This window comes from Mus caroli, unplaced genomic scaffold (assembly GCF_978045245.1).
Source record: "Mus caroli unplaced genomic scaffold, Mus_caroli_1 scaffold_3, whole genome shotgun sequence".
Taxonomy (NCBI): Eukaryota; Metazoa; Chordata; class Mammalia; order Rodentia; family Muridae; genus Mus; species Mus caroli.
Window position 1 is genome coordinate 30,632,080 of NW_028227258.1, and position 12,977 is coordinate 30,645,056.

The following is a 12,977-nucleotide window of genomic DNA, read 5'->3' on the forward strand; positions in this document are numbered from 1 at the left end:
GGTGGGTTGGGGGTGGTGGTGGTGGAAAGATGGCTCACCTAGGGACTGTTTCCATAGAAACATGTTTAAGACCTCCAGTTATCAGGAGAATGCAAATTAAAGTTGCTTTGGGGTTCTATCTCACCTCAGGCAGAATAGCTATTATCTAGAAAGGGGAGAACCCCCCGTCCCCAGATGTCAGCCTCCGTGAATGGTGGAGAAAGAGAAGCACTAATTCAGCTGGTAGAAACCAGAGTGAGAATTCCTCAAAAACCTAAGAATAGAGCTATCATATGATTCATCTATAGCACCCCAAGGTAGGTACTGGGGGTTTCTAAGCCAACACTCTGTAGGGATACACACACACACACACACACACACACACACACTAGTCACAATAGTGGTGACTAGAGGGGATCCTCAATACAAGAATGAATACATTAAATGTACAATATACACAATGGGTTTTTATTTAGCTGTAAAGACGAATGAAATTATAATATTTGTAAAAACATGAATGGACTGATAATCATTATGTTAAGTGACACCAAACACACTCAGTAGGAGAAATAAGGTGTGTTTTCCTCCACAGGCCGAGGCCAGCTTGGGTTACAAAGGAACAGCATGCTTCAGTAAACAAAAAACCAGGAAACATAGAAGTATGGAAAGGGGGGAAAGAAATATTGAAAAGACAAGAGTGGTTTAAAAGAACTTATCATCAAAATATGTTTTTATAATAATCTTGGTAACTATAAAGCGAAAATTTCTGCTATAACCAGTTATTATAAGCAAGAAATCCAGCTACACTTCTCCCAAAAGATAATATAACTCCAGGGAAGGTGAAAGGAATCACAACAGAATTAGTGAATAAGTAATAAAATAGCAGGAGAAAACATTTGCAGCCACTTACTTTAAATATAAACGGATCCAATTGTTCACTGAGAAGGCACAGAGCGACTAAATGGATAAAACCCAAGCCTCTACTATACATTGCTTATTCACTTTGGTTGGGTGTGGCAGCACATGCCTTTAAATCTCGTAACTCAGGAGGTAGAGGCAGGAGGATCTCTGTGAGTTTAAGTCCAACTTCATCTATATAACCAGTTCCAGGACAGTCAGTTCTTCAAAGACCTATGTCAGTAAAATCTAATGATAGCAGGAACACCCATATTTCCTCAGATAAAATAGATTTAAAATCAAACCTAATAAAGAGAAGCAAGGGACTTCACTGTATAATAAAAAAGAAATACTAGCTTTAAATGTGTTCCCCATACCAAGGTACCTCCATATATAAAATAAATATTAACAAACATAAAGGAAGAAATTTATTCTTGGACAGAAATAATCGATGGCTTTAAAACTCCATCTTCAGCAATGGACAGATCATTCAGAATGAAAAATAAAAACTGAAAAATACAAAGCAGAATTAAATTTCACCCTAGACCACACAGACCTAATAGATACCACAGACCATTTCAGCTGGGAGCTGCAAAACAGATATTCTGAATAGCACATGGACTATTTCCCATCGGATGGGGGGGCCATTAAAATGGACCAATATTTTTTTTTAAGTTAAACTATATCTTTTCCAGTCACAATTCCAATGAAAGTAGAAATCAATAATGAGGGAAAGCTTTGGAAACTATATAAATAGATGAGAATTAAGCAATAAGAAGAAGTGAAAGGAAGATGTGTGTGTGCCCAGAAGATAAACAGGATGGGGGGATTAGAAATCAGAAACGAGGCCTAGAAACACACATGATCTTCAGAAATTTTCTGCCAGCCACATAACAAAATTGATAGCTGCTTTAGTTAGAGTTCCCATTGCTGTGAAGAGCCACTCTGACCAAGGTAACTTTGATAAAGAACAACATTTAATTGGGGCTGGCTTACAGGTTCAGAGGTTCAGTGCGTTATCAACAAGGTGGGGAGATGGCAGCATCTACGCAGGCATGGTCCTGAAGGAGCTGAGAGGACAACAGGAGACCACTGTCTTCCAGGCAGCTAGAAGGAGAGTCTCAAAGCCCAGCTCCACAGTGACACACCTACTCCAACAAGGCAACACCTCTTAATGGTGCCACTCCCTGGGCCAAGCATATTCAAACCACCACAATAACCTCAAGGAAATGAGCCAAATTTGGGACCAATGTATCTTACTAAAATGGAAGCAGGAAGAAAAAGAAAACCCGAGCAGACAGGGAGAGCAGACATTGAGTCAGGAATATAAATCTTCTCACACTCCTACATCCTAAGGCTTCCAAGCTTCTTTACTTCTTGATTTGCTTAAAATGAAGGAAATTAAGTAAGCATAATGCCCTATATGTTTTCAAATAATAAATGCTGTGTACAGGATTATAATGATAGCATCACCAAAAACAGTGGCATTGTGGGTGATAATGTCCAACTTTATGGAGCATTTTCTTTTTTAATTAATTATTTATTCACTTTACATCCTGATTGCAGGCTCCTCTCTCCTCCCAGCCCCCCTCATGCTGCCCCTACTCCCAGCCCCTCCCCTTCACCTCCGAGAAGGGGGAAGTACCCCCTGGGTACCACCCCACCTGAGCATTTTCTACACACATTTTCTGGAATTTCTGCCCGAGTGCTTCACTTTCCACATTCAATGCTGTATTCATGAGGAAGTGGGAGAGACAATCTCCTCTAGCTGTACCTACTTAGAGTTCTCCTGAGGTTCGTTTCCATATTTTTAATCATGTTTAGATTGCTATTTCCTCATTTGTCTGTTTTACCTCTTACATTGAGACAGGTGGTTCCTCTTAAAGATGCTTTCAGGGTTCGATTTGGTTCCTACAAAACAGCAGTGCGCAACAAGTGAATATGGTTAAGAGGGTTGTATCTGTCAGTACAAAATGTACAGTAGACTGTGCTAGTGCTAGAGAGAAGCATACAAAATACCCCTGAAGCAACCAGAGAGAGAAGCAGTAGAAACTATCAACCACAGGGGTAAAAAACCCAAACTGTGTAATCACCTCGTCCTTACTCTCACGAGGAAATGAACTTGGGTGTAGCCATCCTTCAAATGACGAGTGCGTTACACAGGGTCTGAGGTTAATGGACTGTAGGAGTGATGTGTGCCGTGTTACCTGGAGGACACACGCCAAAGATTTGTAAAGTAATACACCATTTCTCTCTCTCTCTCTCTGTCTCTCTCTGTCTCTCTCTCTCTCTCTCTCTCTCTCTCTGTCTCTCTCTCTCTGTGTCTTTGAACAAGGTTTCATATAGTCCAGGTTGGCCTTGAACTCTATACTTGAAATTGGTTATGAACTTCTTTCTGTTCTTCCTGCCCCTACCTCCCAATTGCTAAGATTACAGGTGTGAGTCACCATGCCCAACTCCTGACCTATTACTTTTGATTCTGTGTTTATATTCAATTAAATTACTGAATTCATTTCTTTTAAAAATCATTCTAAGGATGGAAGAAAGGTGGGGGGAGAGGAGAGGGGAAACTATATTCATATTATATTATATGAGAAAAGAATCTATGTTCAATTGAAGGAGGGAAATCAATTTTAACTAAATCTTAGTTATTGTGTAATCTGTGGATTCTATGTAACCATTTTGTCTTTTCTTTCTAATGAAGAGCTCATTTATAAACAATCTGAAAGAAATCAGCCAGGAGGTGGCGGCACACACCTTTCAGAGGCAGGTGCATCTTTGAGATGGAGGACAGCTTGGTCTACAGAGTGAGTTTCAGGACAGCCAAGGCTATACAGAGAAACCCTGTCTCAACAAAATAAACAATAAATAAATAAATAATAAAGAAAGAAATTAAGATGAACAATAGAAATCTAATGATTTTAAGAATTTAAATATATAGTTAAACTGTCTGTGTTACACAATAGGAAGTTTTTTTTTTTGTTTTTTTTGTTTTTTTTTCTCCTCTGAGAAAGCAGAACTCCTGAGATGGAGGAGCAAAATCCTTTACGTATTTCTCATGAAGTTGCTGACATCTGAGTCACAATTTCAATTTTAGCCACTTAGACAGGCTTACTGGTTTGTACGGGGCACATTTTAAACAATAGCGCTGAGAGTTTGAAATAGGCTATGTCAACACTGGGCTGAATTGTCTCAGAGCTTTATTTTCTCTAGCTGATTGTTTTGTTGAAGCAAGGCAGAAGTGCAAAGAGAAGCTGGGCCCAGCATCAATATTGAAACCAGTTCAATCAGAAGCTTGGCAATGCTCCTGTAATCACGCCATCCTGGGCTCCACGTCTGCATGCGAGGGAGGCATGGACATAGAACGCCTCTGGCCAAAGAGAGAGGTCGCCCAGAGCATGGTGCAAGAGCCTGTGTCCTGTACGCCCTCTGGGTTGAGAGAGCCATTTACAGGGTTCACTATGCTCCTGAGAAAACTGATGGTGTCAGAATCTATTTAGTTCTGAGGTCCCATCCCCTGGGAGACTAACTAGCAGGCCAGCACTCTGAAAATGTACAAGTAATTGCATGAATAATTATTATTCAGCCCAATAGGAGAAATATGTATTCACACAGTTTCATTATGTCTGCTTCAGTTAGGTGAGCCCGGCTGCAGGAGATGATGGACGCAGCGTTCTCAGAGCTCTCTCATGTTTGGTGGTGATATACTCTCTTCAGTGTGTGCCAGTGACATGCTGTCCATACCTCTCTGAAAGACCTTAGACTCATTCCTCTTCTCTCCCTCCCTCCCTCCTTCCCTCCCACCCTCCCTCCCTCCCTCCCTCCCTCCCTCCCTCCCTCCCTCCCTCCCTCCCCCCTTCCTCCTATTTTCCCCTCCCTTTTTGTGTATGCTTACACCTGGGGGCACATGTGTGCAATACAGGTGGAGGCTAGAGATAATGTTCAACTTTATTTTTTGAGACAGCATAGCTCACTGGTTTGGGAGTTGCTAAGTAGACCAATTGGCCAGTGAGTTCCAGTGATCTGCCTATCTCTGCCTCCTCAATAGTGGGGTTACACGTGTGTGCATCCATGGGTGGGTGGCTGGGGAACACTCTCACAGAGGCAGGGGGAGAGGGGATGAGATAGAGGGGTTTCCAAAGGGGAGATCTGGAAAGGGGAAAACATTTGAAATGTAAATAAAAAAATATCCAATAAAAACAAACAAACAAACAAGGATGCGCACCCATGACCACCATTTCTGAAAGTGGATTCTGGGACTCAAGCTTAGGTCTTTCTGCTTGCCCGGCGAGTGCTTTAACAGCTGGATTCACTCAGCCCTAGTTCATAATCTTAAAAACAGAAAAGCTATTAGATCCCAGCTTCTGTTAAGTGCGCTCTGATATTCTAGAGAACCACAACGTAGTGGCTTACAGCTCGTCCTTTTAGGAACACACAACCAAATTCTACCAATTTAATGTATGCAAGTGTGTTCCCTTAGGACTCTGTCAGTAGTAATCACTGCTTTTGACATCATTTCAGTGAGTTAAAGCATTTATTAGTAGATTATTATTACCCTTTCTGGCTCCATTTTCAAGGATATATGTGGCCCAGGCTAACATCTCACCTGCTGGGTATCTGAGAGTGACCTTGAACTCTTAATCCGCCTCCTCTAGTTCCCAAGAGCTGTGATTGGGGAGTGTACCACTGCAGCTGGCTTCAAGTTATTAATTTTTTTAAATCCAGACTCTTCTAAGTCTGACAGAGGAAAGTGAGTTTTCTACTTACACTGATCAACATGGCAGCCATTAGCCACGCATAATTAGTAAGCACCGAAATGTGGCTAATTTGAAATGCTTCTGAGTTAATTTTAAAGAGTAAAGATTTTTGTTAAATTTTTAATGATTACTTGATCAATTTGGCAGCCATTGAGATATATGGCGCTAAACGCCATCTAATTATGCCCACAAACTCATCTCAACTCATTCTTTTCACTTCAGTTTTAGACAAACATGTGGCCCACGTTCTATTTCTACTGTGGTGAATGGCTGTGGGATCATCCGCTCTATGGCAAGAAGATGATTTTCAAATAAAAACACAAACAATTGCCAGTAGCTATGGACTCAAGATCTTGCAAAGGAACTCAAAGATATTCGAGTGAAGGAAGTGTGCTCATGAAAGAAGTGTTTCTCTCACTTTCCTTTTGGGCTAGAGGAGTTAGTCTACCACTCTCCATCTGCCAAGCTCCTCAATGGCATGTGGAAAGACGAGAGAGAACACAACAGAGGTCTTTCAGAGTCGTGCTTTAGAAGCAGCAGCAAGCAGTGTAGAAATGTCCATTGGTGTTGTCACTCTGAGTAGCTAGGTCCCCCTATTTCAGAGCCTTTTCTATTTTGTTCTGAGATTCTATCCCTAGGAGAATAACTAGCAGACCAGCATTCTGAAAATGTACAAGTAATTGCATAGCCTAAGAGGGACTTGGATGTTGACTCAGTTGCTATAGCATGCTTGCCTTGCATAGCACAAGGACCCAAGTTCAAGCCTTTGAACCCATGTAAAGAAGATGGTTGAGGTGGGGTGTGCTTGAAATCACCGTGCTGTAAACTCAATTACAGGAAGGTTTTTGTGGCTCACTGGACAGCCACTTAGCTGCCTTTCCTCCTCCTCTTCCTCCTTCTCATCCTCCCCCTCCTCTCCCCTCCCCCTCCTCTCCCCTCCCCCCCTCTTCCTTCTCTTCCTCCTTCTCTTCTTTCTCCTTTTGTCAAACTCAACTTGCTCCAAGGCTAGTTTTCTGCAATGGTCCTGTAATTCTAGCTACTGGGAAGGCTGAGGCAGGGAAGTTCAAAGCCTGACTAAACTGCAGAGTGACTTAAGATCAGCCTTGACACTTTAGTGAGACCCTGACTCAAATTGGAAATAAAAAGAGGCTTGTGATGTGTGTAGCTCAGTGGTAGAGCATTTAGCTAAGGTCTGAAGGCATAGTCCCTAGTACAGAAGAAAGAAGGTTCTAAATGTAGCTTTTGTCCCTCTTTTTCTGCCTGCTAAACCTGATGGCCCACGTTCTTTCTCCTCTCTGCTAAAGGTAATTCCCAGATTCTCAGCCACAAACTTTGACTCATCCTATCTTTGTTATTTGAGACAGAGTCTCTCTACTTAGCTTTGGCTGTCTTGGAACTTCCTATGTAGACCAGGCTGGCCTGAGACTTACAGAGAGCCACCTGGCCTTGCTTCTGGAGTACGGAGATTAAAGACATGTGCCACAGCGCCCACTTTACCCTTGTTTGTATCTTTCTCTGTCCTCTCATATCCAAGTTACGGCAGCCCAGTCACTCTCATCTCCTCCACCACTGTCTTTCCCATGGGATATTACTGAATTAGCAGACGTCCTCCCCCTGCCTTTGGTCCTCCCCCTCCTCTATCAATTGTGTTGCCAGAATCATTCTGGAAAACCAATTCAAAGGGTTACTCCTTTAAGACACATGACAAGGCACTTTGGAATAAAATGGTAGGACATTTGGGAATTATTTTTAAAGACCAGGGCAAGAATCACTGGTATTGAAGTGAAGGGAGATGAAATAAGATCATCTCTCCATTTTCATCCCTCTTTTTCCATACTCTCTTCCATTTTTCTCCTCCCTTTTCTGCTATCCCTTTTTTCTTTTAATTTCTTCTCTTTTAATCTTTTCTTCTTTTTTTTCCTGTTCAGTTGTTATTTTATTTTTCTTCTTCCCTTTCTTTTAGTGAAGGCTAATCACTTTTCCAGCCCTGATTTAGAATATTCAAGGGTGAGTGGGAAGTCGACCAGTTGTCCCTTTCTCTAGCTCAGGACATCTGAGCTTCTTGATTGATGAATGTTGGTTTGGGTTTAAAAATATCCCCTCCTTACTCTGCATCCCTCCTTGCACCTACCTTTCCTCTGTCCCTCTGTCCATGTGCCTTCCTTTATTCCCTCCTTCCCTCTCTTTCCTAGTCTCTCTTTAAGATGGGATCTTACTCTATTCCAGGCTGCCTCAAACTCACAACGCTCCTTTTGTCTTAGTCTTCAATAAACCATAATAAGTATGTGAAAATGTCATGAAGAAGGCCATTGGTCAGGGCTGTTGTAGACATGAACTCACAAGCAGCTGTAACTGCATGCGCAAGACCTGCACAAGATCCAAGCCAGCCAATATCGCAGCATGGATGGGGAGGAGCTCACAAAGCCCCACCCCCATCAGAGGCGCTATTGGCAACTGAGAGTTTTTCCAGTACACTGTGTTGTCCCTTAAGAATAAAGGTGTGAGGAGGACCAGGGTAATTAGACTGATTAAAAAAACCCAAGCCAGAGTGGTAAAAACAAAAGTACAAGAAGTTGGGGGAAAAGAGTGGCAGGTAGCACATGGGAGGAGCTGCAGGAGAGGAAGCGAGGGGTATATTTGATCAACATATCTTATATGTACATATAAAATTACGTGTTGTTTGTTTCTTTGTTTGTTTTTGAGACAGGATTTCTCTGTGTACATTCCTGGCTTGTTCTGAAACACTCTATAGACCAGGCCAGCCTCGAACTCACAGATATCTGCCTGTCTCTGCCACTTGAGTGCTGGGATTAAAGGCATGTGCCACCACCACCAGGCTGAAATTCTTAAACAGTGATTTTTTTTTTTTTTTTTTAAAGAAAGGCAGGCTGGAGACAGATGGATCAGAGGTTAAGAGCACTGGTTGCTCTTCCAGAGGACCCTGGTTCAATTACCAGCACCCACATGGCAGCAGCTCACAACTGACTGTAATTCCAGTTCCAGAGGATCTGCCTGCCACCTTCACACAGACATACACCAGTCTGTGCAGGCAAAGCATCAATGCATATAAAAATGAATAAATCTTAAAAAGATAGAAAAGCAGAGAAAGTCATTGTGTTAAGAAAAAAACAACTTAAAAAGGTGAGAAAATACGGGTAACCATCAAAGCTGGATATGTGCTTCATTATTAATATTTCATTATTAATATTTTGTGTTTAAAATGTCCACAATGTTTTTTAATGAGGGGGGAGGGAGGGAGAGAGGGAGAAAGAGAGAGGGGGGGAAGGAGGCAGGGAGGAAGGGAAAGAGGGGAAGAGAGAGAGGAAGAAGGAGAGAGGGAGAGGGGGAGGGGGAGGGGGAGAGGGAAAGGGGGAGGAGGAAGAGGGGGAGGGTGAGAGGGATGTGGATCTGGGAGCAGTTGGGGGAGTGAGACAATAACTACAATATATCATACACAAAAAGTCCATTTTCAACGAAAAAAAAAAAGTCCACAATGAAAAGATTTTTTTTTAAAAAAAGATGTAAGCCAGTTTTCATGCTCACGCTGTTCAGATGAAAGGGCAGAGTCCTTTCTCCTCTCTGTCCATTGAATGTGTTCCCTGAGCATCCGCTGTAAGAAAACCAACAAAACAGCCCTTATGGCCTGCCCTTGTAGACTTTCTGTCTCTAAGTCTTTGCTAAAGCTCCCACTCTCTCCGTCTGTTTTCCTCCACTTCTGTTATTTTTAATCAAGATGAGCTTCACACATCCCATAGTTATCTGTAAGTGTATGGGTAGAGAATACAGTGTCATGGACACACTACCTCTATCATGCCCTGAAACATTTTACCACCCAGAAGAAAAGAATCACCATGTTCTTAAGAGGTCACTCCTTCAGTGTCACTCACCCCAGATCGGAGGCTCCACATTCCTGTGCCCTTTCTTGCTATATTTTTTGTCTATAGATTCATTTCTATTTTATTATTTCTTACAGCCCAGTACCAAGAGCTAGGTATCTTAAAGTTCTGGAGGCTGGATCCATGAGATCAAGATCATAGGTTGGTTCTTTGTGCAGGCTGGGAAGGACAGTCTGCCCATTCTTCTCCTCTAGCTCCTGACACTTGGCTGGGGACTGAGCCTCATGCATGCTAGGCAGTGCTCCCTGAGTCACAGCCACAGTTCTGTTAGTGCTCTGTGGTGCTCCTTAACAGCGTATTGCCCTGACCTAGACCCCCTCTTCACATGCAGCCCTCCTGGGTCCATGCTCCCCTCATCTACAGAGGCTAAGTTATAACGGATTACAGGCCAGCCACACTCCATTGTGATCTGACAGTCTCCTGAGTGTATCTGCGGTGAAATTACTTCCAGATAAAGTCACTGTCTGAGGCACTGGGGGTTCGGATCTCAGAAAATGAATTTGTGGGAAGGGCATAGTTGATATACAGTTTGGTGTATGTCTTAGTCAGGGTTTCTATTCCTGCACAAAACATCATGGCCAAGAAACACATTGTGGAGGAAAGGGTTTATTCAGCTTACCCTTCCATGTTGTTGTTCAACACCAAAGGAAGTCAGGACTGGAACTCAAGTAGGTCAGGAAGCAGGAGCTGATGCAGAGACCATGGAGGGATGTTACTTACTGGCTTGCTTCCCCCAGCTTGCTCAGCTTGCTTTCTTATAGAACTCAAGACTACCAGCCCAGGGATGGCACCACTCACTATGGGCCCTTTCAGACTTGACCACTAATTGAGAAAATGCCTTACAGCTAGATCTCATGGAGGTTTTTTTTTTTTTTTTTCTCAAGGGAGGCTCCTTTCTCTGTGATAACTCTGGCTTGTGTCAAGTTGATACTCAGAACCAGCCAGGACAGTGTACCACATAGTTTATCATGTTTATTATTTATTTCTCTCCAGTTGCTTACCAGTTTCCATGAAGGCAGGGATGGTCTCTCCTCTTCACCTACTTGCGCAATGGCTGAACAACTAAAGACCAGAACAGAACTTCCTAGAAGAAATAGATGTCTGTTGGGGATCCTTCTGAATCACCGTCATCTAGAACAGAACCTCACACCTGGCAGGAACTTAGTATGTGCCTGTTAGATGGACCGTTGACATTTGGAGTCAGATGGGTGACACTCCGTGACGAGCCGTGTCTACTATAACCAGTTACACAGACAAAGCAAGACATTTTTACTTATAAAAGTCAAGATGTGAGATCTGAAGGAAGCATCAGAGCACATTTGCTTGTGGTGGCTAGTGATGATCTTAAGGGTATACCATACCAGAAAAACTAGAATTACTACAATAACTCTTCCCTCAAGCTTCCAGAGATAAGATCTTCTACATTTCCACACATGAATCATTCCCTTGCTCTGTGGCACATTTACATCAGTTACATAGTAACCAGTCAAACTTTTATTTTTAATGTTACAAAATTTATTTTGTATATAAAATAAACACAGGTAGAATAGCTTAGTTCGTGTGAAAGATACTGTATGCTACAATATAAATGCCTTCAGTTAACACATAAAGACGTTCCCAGAAAGAGAAAGATGGGAGATGGAGAAGGGGAGGAAAAAATAGATTGCTAGGTGAAAAGTTTCATATGATAACTTGGGAAATAGATCAGAGTTCATAAACTATTAAAATGCTTTAGCGAGGCATGCCAATGGGCTCAGCAGACAGCAGGTGGCGCTCTTCCATCTTGGAGCGGCCATCTACCATGGGGTTGGGGGGGAATGAAAGTAATCTGCATCCTTAGCATTGTAATTGGGGCAAATGATACAGACTTTGGGATTCTTTTGTCGTGTGATCATTTTTGTAGCTGTACTTTCACAGTAAGCTAGGCGCAGCTATTCTCTCTCATGATGGAGGTTTAGGAAAAGTAAGAACAGGAGAGATAAAGGATGAAATGGGTTGCAGCTTATTGTAAGAGTTGAGTGTCTGCTTAACTGGTTGGTGCTCTCCTCACATCCCTCAGAAGGAGGGCTGGTGCTTACCATACATCCAGTGCAGTTCTACACTCGCAGTGAACAAAATTTATATAGAGAGATTCCTATTGTAACAGGGGAAGAATGACAGCAAAAGCATAAAGTTAGAAAACTATGCCCTAGGGGCCGAAGAGATGGCTCAGCAGGTTAAGAGAGTGTGTGGCTTTTCCAGAGGACTTGAGTTTGGTTCCCAGCACCCACGTGCGGCAGTGGACCACTGCTGCAGCTCCAGGTCTAGGAATCCAGTGTGCCCTTCTTCTGGTCTCCATAAGAGCACAGCATGCAAAGTGCACAAACTCCTCTCTCTCTCTCTCTCTCTCTCTCTCTCTCTCTCTCTCTCTCTCTCTCTCTCTCTCACACACACACACACACACACACACTTTAAAGCAAAACTAACATCCTTAAAAGAGCTAGAGAAAAATAATACAATATATTGAAAATCATTGCAGGTCACAAGTCCCTTCAGGATGGCGCCAGCACCGGGTCACCTTGGGCGCGGAGTCTGCGGACACCCCCAAGGTCCCTAGAGGACAGCTTCTGAGGCAGACCCAGTTTCGGGCTCCAGATATCTGGGCATCTTCCCTGTCAGAGGACAGGTGTTCTCCCAGCCCGGGAGGGCTTTGCCTGAGTACTTGGGGAAGCCATTTTGGTTCCCATATCCCTCTGAGACTAGTCTGCGAAGGTGAGAGTATGGACTACAGAAGCTAACAGCTTCTGGGACAGGCCCTGTTTCGGGCCTTCATCTTCTGCCAGGAGGCAGGTCTGAATGCCAGATATCTGTGCACCTTCCCTGCAAGAGGAGAGCTTGCCTGCAGAGAGTGCTCAGACCACTGAAACTCAGGAAAGAGCTAGTCTCTGAGGTCTGCTGATAGAGGCTAACAGAATCACAGGAGGAACAAACTCTAACCAGAGACAACTATAACAACTAACTCCAGAGATTACCAGATGGCGAAAGGCAAACGTAAGAATCTCACTAAAAGAAACCAAGACCACTCACCATCATCAGAAGGCAGCACTCCCACCTCACCCAGTCCTGGGCACCCTAACACACCCGAAAAGCTAGACCCGGATTTAAAAGCATATCTCATGATGATGGTAGAGGACATCAAGAAGGACTTTAATAACTCACTTAAAGAAATACAGGAGAACACTGCTAAAGAGTTACAAGTCCTTAAAGAAAAACAGGAAAACACAACCAAACAGGTAGAAGTCCTTAAAGGAAAACAGGAAAGCACATCCAAACAGATGATGGAAATGAAGAAAACCATACTAGACCTAAAAAGGGAAGTAGACACAATAAAGAAAACCCAAAGTGAGGCAACGCTGGAGATAGAAACCCTAGAAGAGAAATCTGGAACCATAGATGCCAGCATCAGCAA

At 43.0% G+C, this 12,977-nt stretch overlaps 1 long non-coding RNA gene across 1 annotated transcript in view; it reads left to right on the plus strand.

Moving 5' to 3' along the window:
• The window catches only part of LOC147005446 (uncharacterized), a 40,938-nt gene extending 29,431 nt beyond the window's left edge, over nt 1-11,507 (plus strand). Inside the window, exons 2-3 of the long non-coding RNA XR_015046665.1 lie at nt 8,513-8,774; nt 10,523-11,507. This is a non-coding gene — a long non-coding RNA (uncharacterized LOC147005446). The remainder of the gene's footprint in view (nt 1-8,512; nt 8,775-10,522) is intronic.
• Nucleotides 11,508-12,977: the final 1,470 nt, after the last annotated feature.